We start from the raw sequence: 13,161 nt of genomic DNA on the forward strand, positions 1-13,161 counted from the left end.
CCATTAATACATTTTGGTGGTGACTTCCTGTGTTCATAATAGTCACCTTTTAACAATTCACATGTCTAAATTGTATAGGATAAAATGCTTTATAATCAGTAAAGCCAATTTAAGAAATTACCACTGTGACAGCAAAATAAATAAAAATGATTCATTCCCCAAAGCATAAATTTAAGAGATTGTAATACAATTTTGTTTTGGTTGTGTTGATGTTTTCTTCCTACTCTCCCTCTCTTCCTTCCAAAAAGGAATTTTCAGGGTGGGGTTTGGGTACATATGCCTACCAAGCCATGTATTAATAAATGGTTCACTTCTGGCACCGTCTATGTAGTTCACAGCCACCTGCTTAATTTTCACCATGTCCTCTGTAAATTATCCATTCCCTTTCTAGGTCAAACAAAATGTATTTTCAAAGTATATATGAAATAACCTTCCTTCATAAAAAAAGAAAAATTTAAAACATTGATTTTTTTGCATTCAGGTCAATACTTGCTCTTTTTCTGAAGGAAATGTTTAAAAAGTCACAGCAATAAGGAGGAAGAGGTCTCCAAGTTAGTTTTCCTGTAATGAAACTATACTTAGCCCACCATAATCTTCAAACAATATCCCCACTATCAGGATCATCATCCAGGGTGCTAAATGTAAATCAAATGATGAATACTAAGATAACTGGAGTCCTCTTATATCCCCTTGCACTTCTCTAATTTATTCTTTGGTGCCTGAAATTCTATTATTTAATATTCTTACTTCCAGTCAATGAACAGACTGTAACTAGAAGCCTCTGGACCTCAAATCTTGGCAAAAGCAGCAAAAGGGAACAGAGTTCTTAGCAAAGTGACTAAGCATATTAAGGCTTCTACCCAGGGAGACTAAATTCTAAGTGTATTTGTTTTTACTAGAAGTATATTATCTCAAAGTAGAGCCATGTTTCTAAACCTTGGCACTATTGATATTGTGGACCAGATATTTTTGTCTTGGGAGTCTGTCCTGGACCTTAGAGGATGTTAGGAGCATCCCTGGCCTCTATCCACTAGTTATCAGTAGCAACCCAACTGCCTCTTGGTAAGCTGTAACAACAAAAAATCTTTCCAGCTGTAACAACAAAAAATCTTTCCAGACATTGTCAAATGTCTGCTGGGGGACACATCACTCCTGGAGGGCAGATCACCCTGAGAATCACTGACGTCGTCTTGACAAGAAGCATGGACTGGAAATACTTCTTCACTAGAACAATACCGTCTGGTGGGCAAGGGATTTGTCTGTTTTGTTCAGACTGTATCCCTGGTATTTAGAACAGTGCCTGCTCTACAGCAAGAAATCAGTAAATATTTGTGAAATGAATAAATAATTGAAACATCCAACACAAATGATGCTCCATTCATAAAAGAGAATCCGGCTGTTTCAAAATGAGGGTTTCAATATGTTTATTAATGCGGTTGGGTACTCATGAAATATTAAGTGAAAAAAGCCAATTACGAGGTATGTCTAATTTATTCCCATTCTATGGTATGAAAAAATATATATCTTGAAGTATATGCAAAAATTGTGGCTATACTAGATGGCAGGATTGCAGACTATTTTAATTTTCTTCTTATGCTTAATTATACTTTATTATGTGCAATATTTTTATAATACAAAGTTTGGTTGTTAGTTTACAGAAGACATAATAAAGAGCAGAGTAGGCCAAACACACCACAGAAAGTCCTTTTCTAATTCTAAATTCTGCATAACGAGATTTCTGAAAACTAAAACACACTAGGTGTCTGACCTGAGGAGAATAAACTGTTCTCTGAGAAAGCTGCTCTAGATATTGCCTGTTTCTAAAAATCACTATCTATGTGCCCCGGATTGTCCTGGGTACCATGGAGACCCAGGAAAAAGTTCAGAATTTAATTGGGGAAATAAGACCTAGACACAGGATACCATCAAAACAAAATGAAACAATATATAATGAGATGTTAAACTGTGTGCTGTGAACCCTGCTTTAGGATTTCATGGAGGAGAGGTCTCAAAGAATTAGTGCACTGGAGAAGATGGGACTTCAGTTGAGTTATTAAGGATGAGTAGGCTCAGATAAAAGGAGGATGGGGGAGAGCATGCCAGTGTGGGGAAAAGAGGCAAATACTTTGAATAAGGGCACAAAGAGAAAAAGTGAGTACGGATAGAAGGCATCAAAGAGGCTGATCTCATTGAAACAGAGAGGTTTAAAGACTGCCAACCAACAGAGATGCAACTGGCATCTTGGGAGGGACAATCCTCTGCTAAGGAGAAATGTGCCAGACATTACCAGAGCTTTGTGTACCTTTGGCCCTTAGCACCAGTGGCAGAAGCATCCATTCTTGGCAAAGGCAATTGTACACAGGCCATAGACAACCTTTGAGACATTGGGCCCCAGCAATTTTTACTCATTTATTCTGTTTCTCCATGACCCTGAAAAACGCCCAGCTATTATAACCAGGAACTACATACATCTTCTCAAGTGCTCCCGAGAGGGTGATACTGCCCCAGCTGAGAACTGCAACAGGTCTGCAATCTATCTTCGGATGTTTTGAGCTGTGTGTTCCCTCCACTTCCTACCCAATTTCATGTGCTTTCTATAGAAGTTGTGAGCCTCATTGTGGGAGAGCAGACTCTTCGGTCAAATACACAGGATTGGGATTTAGGCTGCCCCATCTGCTGGCTCTATAATTTCAGGTGAATTACTCTACCCCATTCTTTGTTTTCTCATATGTAAGACAGGGCTAATATGAATGAGTGTGTTATGGGTTGCACTCTGTTCCCCAAAAAGGATGTGTTGAAGTCCCAGTCCTCCGAAGAGGTGACCTCTGAGCCAAGATCTGGTGAGGAGAAACCAGCAATGCTAATATCAGGAAGACATGTGTAGCAGGCAGGGGGACAGCTAATGCCTGGGGTAAAGACCTTGGGACTTAGGAGGACTGATAGAAGTCCCCTGTGACTTACGTCCAGGGAGCACATGGTAGGCTAGCATGCAACTAATTCAGAGTTAGGAGCCGGAGTATGGAAGACCTGGCAGGGGACACATTTGACATGGGTTGAATTTAATTCTTCATGCAATGAAAGGCATTTGGATGGTTTTCAGGTGAAGGAAGGGAAAATAAGAGAGCTTAAGGAGAGAAAAAAAAAATCAAGATTCCAAGGAAAGGACTCCTTTCTAGGGAGATATAACCTTATAAATTGTTATAAATAATTTTTCAAATAATTCAGTTGCCTGCATGGATCTGACATATATCATTGGTGGAATTTGTAAAGCACAGTGGTTAAGAGCAAAGGATCTGGAATCCAAGGATCAGGTAATAACCTCAGCTCTGTCATGTAATGGAGCATGGCCTTTGGCAAGTTATATTTAGGCTTCAGTTTCCCAGTCTCTAAAATAAGGCTTTCCTGGGGCACATGGGTGGCTCAGTTGTTAAGCGTCTGCCTTCGGCTCAGGTCATGATCCCAGCTCAGGTCATGATCCCAGGGTCCTGAGATCGATCCCCACATCGGGCTCCTTGCTCAGCGGGAAGCCTGCTTCTCCCTCTCCCACCCCCTCTGCTTGTGCTCCTTCTCTTGCTGTGTCTCTCTCTGTCAAATAAATAAAATCTTTTTAAAAAAATAAGGCTTTCCTAAGATATGCCATTATCTCATAGCCTCAAACCTAATAAACACATTAAATGTTAGTGATTTTTATAAACTCCCACCATTGTCATCAACCTATAGAATCTATGATGGCAGAGAGCTTTGCACATAGTACTTGCACATCTAGGTTCTTTGGGGGATGATAGGGACCATATTTAACATTCATCACTGTTGTTTTTTTTTTTTTTTTCCAGTGCAGGGCCAAGTGTTTTGCACATAGTAGGCCATCAATAAATACTTCTTAAATTAATAAAAGAAGCAGATGCTCAGTATATAATTGATGAGTTCCTCAGCTGAACCATTTACCTGCTGATTTCCAATGATCTGTAGCCCAGATATGATGTGTCCTTTCATATTTATTCTCAATTAGATGACAGTCTTTTAAAGGCCCTTTGAATTAAACCATTATTTTTTGCATCAAATTTGAACATTCTGTGAATGAGAAGACTCAGGGTGAAAGGGAGGCTGTAGCTTGTTGTGTATAGATTGTGTATCTATCTGAGTGAGACGATATATTTTTGATAGAATGTTTCTGCTTCTATAGAGCCATGGCTGAGTTGTGTAAAGTATCCATGCATATTTCATGTTATCTACAAGCCAAGGCTTAGAAATGAAAAATGAAGGTTGTACTGTCAGACTCAGAATTTGGGCAGACATTTTGATACAAAATCTGTCTACAGAGAGAATTAATGTACCCAGAGCGAGGTAGACATAAGAACAGTTCAAAGGTATCTTTGAAAAGAAAGTTCGTAACTCAACAATGTCTTACACATAGTAGGTGTCCATTAAAAGAACCTTGGTGACGCAGATAATAAACAATAGTATTATATAGTGTTAAAACAAGTATGGGGGCGCCTGGGTGGCTCAGTCGTTAAGCGTCTGCCTTCGGCTCAGGTCATGATCCCAGGGTCCCTGCTCGGCGGGAAGCCTGCTTCTCCCTCTCCCACTCCCCCTGCTTGTGTTCCTGCTCTCGCTGTCTCTCTCTCTCTGTCAAATAAATAAATAAAATCTTAAAAAAAAATAAATAAATAAATAAATAAATAAGTAAAACAAGTATGTTTTGGAATAAGATAATTCAAATTCAGACTATTCCTTTTCCAAGCTATGTTTCCTTGAGCAAGTTACTTATTCTGAGTGAAATCTCAGGGTTCACATACATCTCCACAAGGACTTCTCTTGTGGGGCTGTTGTTAGTGTTGTATGAGAGAATGTATAAAGCACATAGTAAGTATTCCACCATACATTACTTGTTGGTTCCACCATTGTTGTCATTGTTATTTTTTTTTTAAAGATTCACTTATTTTAGAGAGAGAGTGGAGGGGAGGGGCAGAGAGAGAGGAGAGAATCCTCAAGCAGATTCCCTGCTGAGCACGGAGTCGTATGCAGGGCTGGATCCCAGGACCCTGAGATCATGACCTGGCCAAAATCAAGAGTTGGATGCTCAGCCGACTGAGCCACCCAGGCGCCCCAATCATTGTTATTTTTATTATTAAATGTTCACCAATTCAATCATAAACATTATATTCTGCACAAAAGAGTGGGTAACAGATTTCCAATTCAACCATAACAGAATAATGAATGACTTATCTCCCCTTCCCCACCAAGCAGAACCATAAACTGTAAGACTTCAATTCAATGCAACCATTCACAGAAAAAGGAAAAATCATATAATCATCACAACAGATGAAGAAAAGCAGGAACAAAATCAGAGACTTCCTCAATCTGTAAAATTTTCTGATGGGAATCTATGAAAAACAAACAGGTACCATTGTATCTGAAAGATACCTCTTGAAGATCTGTCATGAAAGACAAAACAAGTTTTCCTTAAGATCGGGAACACCTAATTTTATTCAACATGGTACTTAGAGGCACCAGGAAGTGTGATAACACCAAAATCAATAAACACACATGCAAATACATGAAAAAAATTAAGAAAGGAAAGCCATAAACATTAAAATAAATAAGTAAAGATACCTTTTTTAAAGATTTTATTTATTTATTTGAGAAGGAGGGCACACAAGAGTGAGGGGAGGGGCAAAGGGAGAAGCAGACTCCCCTCTGAATGCGGAGCCAGAGGCAGGGCTTGATCCCAGGACCCCAAGATCCTGACCCGAGCTGCAGTCAGACACTTACTTAACTGACTGAGCCACCCAGGCACCCAAAAGTATTTTTATTTACAGATTATATAATTGTTTATGTAGATTTTTCTAAGACTACTAAATCTAATAAGGGGATTTAGCAAGGTTGCAAGAGCCAATGTCAGTATATGAAAAGAAATTGTATTTCTTTATACTTGCCAAAAATTGGAATTTATTTCTTAAATACCAATTACAGTAGCATCCATATACATAAAACAGTTTTAAATTTTATGAAAGATGTGCAAGACCACCCTACTGAAAACACATAGTATTACTGAGAATAAAATTAAGAGGATCTAAGTAAATAGATATGACTATATATCTTTTAAGTCTCTGTATTGTTAACTGTCAAATTTATAGAATCAACGCAATCCTAGTCATCTCAGTGACTATTTTTGTGGTTGTCAATTTGACAGATTCTATAGATTTATATAGAAATGCAGAAGATTTAGACCTTAACTGAGGCCAGAGCAATATTAAAAAAAAAAATTCTAATTCTGTGAATAGAGGGTTGGAACTTTCAGTCCCACCTCCAGACCTCTGTAAATAGAGGTAGATCAGCCACCAATGACCAATGAATTAATCATTCATGCCTATGCAAGGAAGCCTCCATAAAAACTCAAAAGGACTGGGGTCAGAGGGTTTCTGTGTTGGTGAACACTTGGAGATTTGGGGAGAGTGGCAGGCATGGAGAGAACATAGAAGCTCTGTGACCTTTTCCCCTTACTTTGCCTTATATATCTCTTTCATCTGGCTTTCCTCGGTTATATTCTTTTATTATAAACTGGTAATATAGTGAGTAAAATGTTTCTCTGAGTTCCATGAGCTGCTCTAGCAAAGTAATCAAACCCAAGGTGAGGGTCATTGGAACATCTGATCTGTAGCTGGCTGGTCAGAAACACAGGTGATAATCTGGACTTGCAACTGGTGTCTGAAGTGGAGAGGGGTGGGGAAAGTCAGTTTTGCAAGACTGAGTCCTTAACCTGGGGGATCTGATGCTATCTCTGGGTAGGTAGTGTTAGAATTGAACTGAATTGAATTGAATTGAATTGAATTGAATTGAATTGAATTGAATTGAATTGAATTGAATTGAAGGACACCAGCTGGTGTCCAAATAATTGTTGGAGTGGGGGAAAACCTCCTCACACCAACATGTTGGAATTGGGTTCAGAATCTCTCAGAATTATACATGTAAAATTTGTGTATTTCACCCTGTGTAAATTTGCATCTAAAAATGGATAGAAAAGTATTATACTTAAGACATTATTATTTAATTCCAAATAAGACATTTTATAGACCATCCTAAAATTCAATAGCATTGTCCATACAGAGGATGAGAGTTATGTTTACATTTTATAGTTACCCCTGGATTTCAGATTCTTTAGAATTCATATATTCTGTTAAAAGGCCAAAGTTTACACCTGAGGTTAATTATTCCTTTTGTCTTTGGTATAAAAATAGAGAGCAGCCTGCTATGGGTATTCATTGCATTTTTCCTATATTACTATGTTCTCTAGGCAAAGCTAAATGTACATATTCCTAGAATGATGGATTTAATAGAAATGTTAATAGACATAACACAAATTTTTAAATGAGTATTTACTCAAATATATATACATGAGAAAGAGTTCTTTCACCTCAATGATTTTTCACAATAATATAAATTTACACTTAAATGTGCCAAGATATGTTTTTTATTAACTTGTATTTAGAATAATCACACTAAGTGCCAGGCAATAACTTCAGTGCTCCCATGCCCAGTAACCCTGTGGATTTACAATATTAGATACACCCCTAACCCCTGCCATTTTGCAAATGAGGAAACTAGCGCCCTTAACCACTAGGCTGTGCAGAGACTGAGTTTATGACTTAGACTGGTTCTCAGCGGCTAGTTACTTCAAGCTAAATGAGCTCATCAAATTTAGGAGGGTTTAAATATACATAGATTGTTGTTTTCCAAGACCTATGGGCATGGAATGAAGGGATATGTTCTCAAATTCTTGGAAAACAGAGGGTTAGGTTTATAAGACCAGTAGAGTCTGTGTTTCTACTCTTGAAGAGACTGTTAACAACTGCCATATCATTATGGCAAAAACTTTTTTACGGTGCCAAATTCCTTTGTGTCACCCTCTTGAAACTTAAAGAAACGAGTACATTTAACACTCAAAACTGAAACATGGGAAGATGGTATATAGAAGCCCTAGTGTTTTCCCCCAGCCCCTATTAAAACGTCTACACCTAAGTCTAAACTCAAAGAAGGTATTGTTTGCTACATGAAAATCTTAGCCACCGTGTGGCCCTTTCCCTTAGGTTGCCTTCTTTCAAAAAGAGGAATTAGCCATAGTTTCCTCTGAATTCAACATCTAAAATGACAAAGGTGATGTTTTTCTTTATAAAGTCAAGCACTTCCGAGTTTATCAATTTCCTCAGTTCAAATTATGACCCTAAGCAACTCTTTATGGCATTCCCAAGAGGATGGACCCCTGTTTTTTTTTTTTTTAATGATGGCAGGAAAATTGTCCTTTTGAAATGACAGAAAAGGCAGAATTAATAAAATAGCAGTAGCACTAATATTAATTAATTAATTAGAAAAGAAAAGAAAAACAGCAATCATTAATCACTGAGCATTTCACAAACATCACCTCATTTATCCTGCATTGGGACTGAGAATAGGTATCACCTACTCAGTTCAGACAACTGTGGCTCAGTGAGTGATATCATTTGCACAAAGTCACTCAGATGCTAAGAGGTAAAATTAGGATTTGAACTTAAGTCATTTTGACCCTGTGTCCTGTGTTTATATATTTAGCCATTTAAAATATTTTAACAAATTCACTTGATTGCTATTCTCCCACAAGCTTAAGAATTATTCGATATTAACCTGTTGACCTTTTATTCTTCCTCACAGAATATTATTCTTAAACATGGAAAAGAGAATGAAATGCATACCAAGGAGCCAAAATGGTTAAATCTGGTTAGCCCCATGATTATTTTCGTCCACAGCTTTGTCTTTTTAACTTCCATTCGATGAGTTGAAAAATCCTACCGATAAAATAGAAGCTGTTAATAGTGGAATTCAACATTAAACTCTAATTTTTCACATTTGAGTTGTTGGACATCAAGATTCCAGTGTAGTCCCTAATTCCGTCTATCTGCTTTCCCTGGGTGACCTCACTCATGTGCATGGACTATGTTATTATGTACATGCTGCTTGTTTTCAAATCCCACCCCCAGCCCATTTGTCTTCTTGGTGCTCCAATGCCCTGAATCCAACCATTTCTTCTGCATGTAGAAATGTTATTAGTGTTTAGAATTCAGCAAGTCCAGAAATGAACTCGGTCACCTCTCTGCAAAATAAATGTTATAAATTTGGTAAAGAAAGAATAAAAAGATAATAGTTAAGCAGAGAGGGAGAGAGAGGGAAGGGAAGGGGGGGGGAAAGGAGGGAGGAGGGAGGGAGGGAGGGAGAGAGGGAGGGAGGGAGGGAGGGGGAAGGAAGGACCAATTTCACACTCCATGTTTCTCTTTTCAATGAAGGGCACAATCAGCCATCATGTGGCCAACCAGATACCATTTGACTACTTCTCATTCCATGTAGCCAATTAATCACCAAGACCCATTGACTTTATATTCTATATATTTCTCAAATATTTATCATTTTCCCCATTGTTTTTGCCACAAATGTATAGTCTATGGCATCTATCTTCAGGAATCAATCCACCAGCTTTCTAAAGGGGTTTCTACTTTTTTCTTGTCCACTCCTCCAAGCCAAGCTCCATGCTGTAAAACAAGGGAGTATTCAAAATTGAAAATCTGAGCATGCCACTCCCTTGTTCCTCGTATGGTACAGGGTTTATGGCAGGGACTATGGAGCCAGACTCCTTGGGTTTGATCCTGGCTCTGTCATTCATAACCTTGAAGTTAGTTAACCTCTCTATGCATCAATTCTCTTTTCTATAAAATGGGAATAATAATAATCATACCTACCTCATGCAGTTGTTATGAGACTGAATGAGTTAATACATGAAAAGCATACTATTTAAGAACTATAGGGGCGCTTGGGTGGCTCAGTCATTAAGCGTCTGCCTTCGGCTCAGGTCATGATCCCAGGGTCCTGGGCTCGAGCCCAGTGTCAAGCTCCCTGCTCTGCGGGGAGCCTGCTTCTCCCTCTCCCACTCCCCCTGCTTGTGTTCTCTCTCTCGTTGTCTCTCTCTGTGTCAAATAAATAAATAAAATCTTAAAAAGAAAGAACTATATACATGTTAGTTGTTGTTATTATTATTATTATTATTATTATTATTATTATTATTATTGCTTAAACCCCTCAGTAAAGCCCAAACTCCATTACAGGGCTTACCAGGTTCTTTGTGGCCTGACCACCATATACCTCACTGGTCTAATTCTTCAGCATCTTCCACCCTCACTGCATAAGCTCTGGCCATAAAATCCTTTCACTTCTTCCAATGCATCAAGCTTTCTCTTTTCTCTGGTTATTCCTTTATTTCTGGAACATGCTTTGTTTACTGTCTACCTCCTCTTCTTCTAAAAGGTCTCAGTATAGATATTCCTTCCTCCTAGAAATGGTTCTTGAACCCCTAACCTGGGTGAGATGCCCTTCTTCAGTGACACTGTGACGCTGCATGGTTTTCCATCTTCACTTACCATATTCTATAGAACATTGCAACTGACCATTTGCATGCCTGTTGTTACCATTAAATGTGTGAACACCATGAGGGCAGGCATCCCGCCTTCCTTGTATTTTTCTGCATAATATCCGTTACAAAGTAAGTTCTTAATAAATATTTATTGAATTTGTTAAATGAATGGACTTTGTGCATTTTCTGACTGCACAAATGTTCATAGCAAAATATGTTCCATACCAAGTCCAGTTTCTAGTGGCAAATATAAAGAAAATAAACAAATCTCTTAATACTAAAGTTGGTAGGTTGGGGGGTGAAGGTGGGACATCTTCTTCCCACCCCCAACCACTTGCTTTTTGTTCCAGATTTCTGGACGCATTGTGAGAAACTAGCCATAGTCATAATTTTGATTAGATTTTTCTCTCATTCACACTGGTGAATCACTCTGACTGTTGATTTCCCCAGACTTAATAAAATAACTATATCTCATAACCATTATGATGCAGATTATCATAGTCTCAAGACTCAGAGATTACTGAAGAATTATAATTTGAAGAGCTATGATTTATCAATTATATCAGTTTTACTTAAACAAGAGAAACATGTACGATTCCTCTTAAATTAATTTACAATTTCAAAGAAATTTCCACAGATATGTGTGAAGAACAGTCATAATCATTTAATTATGCTTCTAGTATATTAAAACCACTGTTAATGTTTGCTTGAATCATTTTCTCTTCTTGAATTGCCAGTGGTGATAAACACAGTACCACATTATATTTGAAAGTGCAGGGAGAATTCTCCTTCAGTGGTCCTAAAGGTATTGAATTAAACTGCTAAAAAAGTACAATAAGTACTTCTGAGTTATAGCAACATTTTCTGAGCTAATTTTCAAGATATTAAGTTACTACAAATCCTTTTTTTTTTTTTTTTTTTGCTGAAACAAAGGAAAATGAAAAGAATAGAATTGGCTATGAACTGTTACAAAATATGATATGATTGAGAATAAGAAAATTTAAAATGCAAAAAAGATTGCCCCGCAGTCTCCACATTTTCTGGAAAGATAAGTGGTGAAGGAAGACTATAGTAATTTTTCTAAGCATATCTCCTGGTTTTCTGTCAATTGAAAGATAAATTTAAAAAAAAAGATCTGGAATAACAAACCAGCTTTTCCTTTCTTCTATACTGTCCCCAAGGCCACTTTAATCCTATACCTGTTAATAGTCCCCCAAATGCGTAAGAATTTTCCAAGAAGAATCTTATTCCAGTTTTCTTCATTCGATATCTACCTCCTCCATGTCATCTGAATTCTAGTCCTACAAAATTATTTTATGTCTTTCCTAATAACAGCACACTGGTGATTTTGATAACCTTCCTTCCTTCCCTCCCTCCCTCCCTCCTTTCCTCCCTCCCTCCCTCCCTCCCTCCCTCCTTCCCTCCCTCCTTCCCTCCCTCCCTCCCTCCCTCCCTCCCTCCTTCCCTCCCTCCCTCCCTCCCTCCCTCCCTCCTTCCCTCCCTCCCTCCCTCCCTCCCTCCCTCCCTTCCTTCCTTCCTTCCTTCCTTCCTTCCTTCCTTCCTTCCTTCCTTCCAACCATCCATCCGTCTGTCTTTGGCACAGCCTGGTACTATGCTACCAATTTGTTTATGACCCTTAATTTCCCCTCAATGAATCACGGTTCACACCAGGAGAGCCTAAGTGGGGTGATGTTTCTCTCCATCTGTTGTTTGTCATGTTAAATTTAGATATCTCTGGCAGTGACCAGATTTGATAATGATAGGTGAGGGCGTGTTATATATGTGCTAACAGAAAGGTATTTTATAAAATCCTGCATGCAATGAATAATTTTCTTCCCACTGCAGTTGTTCTTGCCTGCAGTAAACCTTAACTACAAAATGCTCAGCTGGAATTACTAACAAAATAACCTTTTCAAGTGATGTCTTTTTTTTTTTTTTTTTTTCTGGTATCATTTGAAGCATGATGCCTAGTGAGGTAGAACTTTAATCTTTTCTTTTTCTTCTCTCTCTTTTCTGTTTCTTCTCTCTTCTTTTCTTTCTTTCTCTTTCTTCCTTCCTTCCTTTCCTTCTTTCTTTCTTTCTGTAAGAGAACTGACACTTAAGAAGTGCTTGCTTGTTCCCATTTCTAGAGATGGTACCATCCATTTATCTTGGTGTAAAATTTCTATTTTCTCCCACCTTAAGGTTTAAGGAGAAAGTAGGCAAATTTGCATATGGAGCCCAAGGAAATGATAATAATCCAAATTTCTTTCCTTTGAGTTTCCATGTTCTTAAACCATGTCAGAAGGAACTATGACTAGGACCCACTGGCAGGAGACAAAACACAAATCCAAAAGGGTGCTAACCATAATGAACAGAGGGATTAGATATAGTGTCCCAAACAAAACACCAACCCTTAAGTTTTCCTATCAGGACATCTAATAGGTGAGTTATACTTCTTCCCTTCCTGACCCAGTTATTCAGGCACCATGAATGTGGGTGGGAGAAGACCTCAGTATCATCTGTTTTATATCTAATACCAGATGACTGTCCTTCCTGATTGGGGAACAAGGACACACACACAGGCAGTTACAACAGGAATGGAGAATGGAGTCTCATTTTCCTTCCTGTTATCACCATTAGCACGCCAAAGCTGCTGGGTCCTGGGAGTGAGTCCTCAAAAAACAAAGAGTAGACTTCCCCAAATCACTGGGAGGCGGACTCAAAAGGCATTTAATCTTCCTTGACTG

The sequence above is a fragment of the Halichoerus grypus genome, chromosome 10 (assembly GCF_964656455.1).
Source record: "Halichoerus grypus chromosome 10, mHalGry1.hap1.1, whole genome shotgun sequence".
In the NCBI taxonomy this organism is placed as follows: Eukaryota; Metazoa; Chordata; class Mammalia; order Carnivora; family Phocidae; genus Halichoerus; species Halichoerus grypus.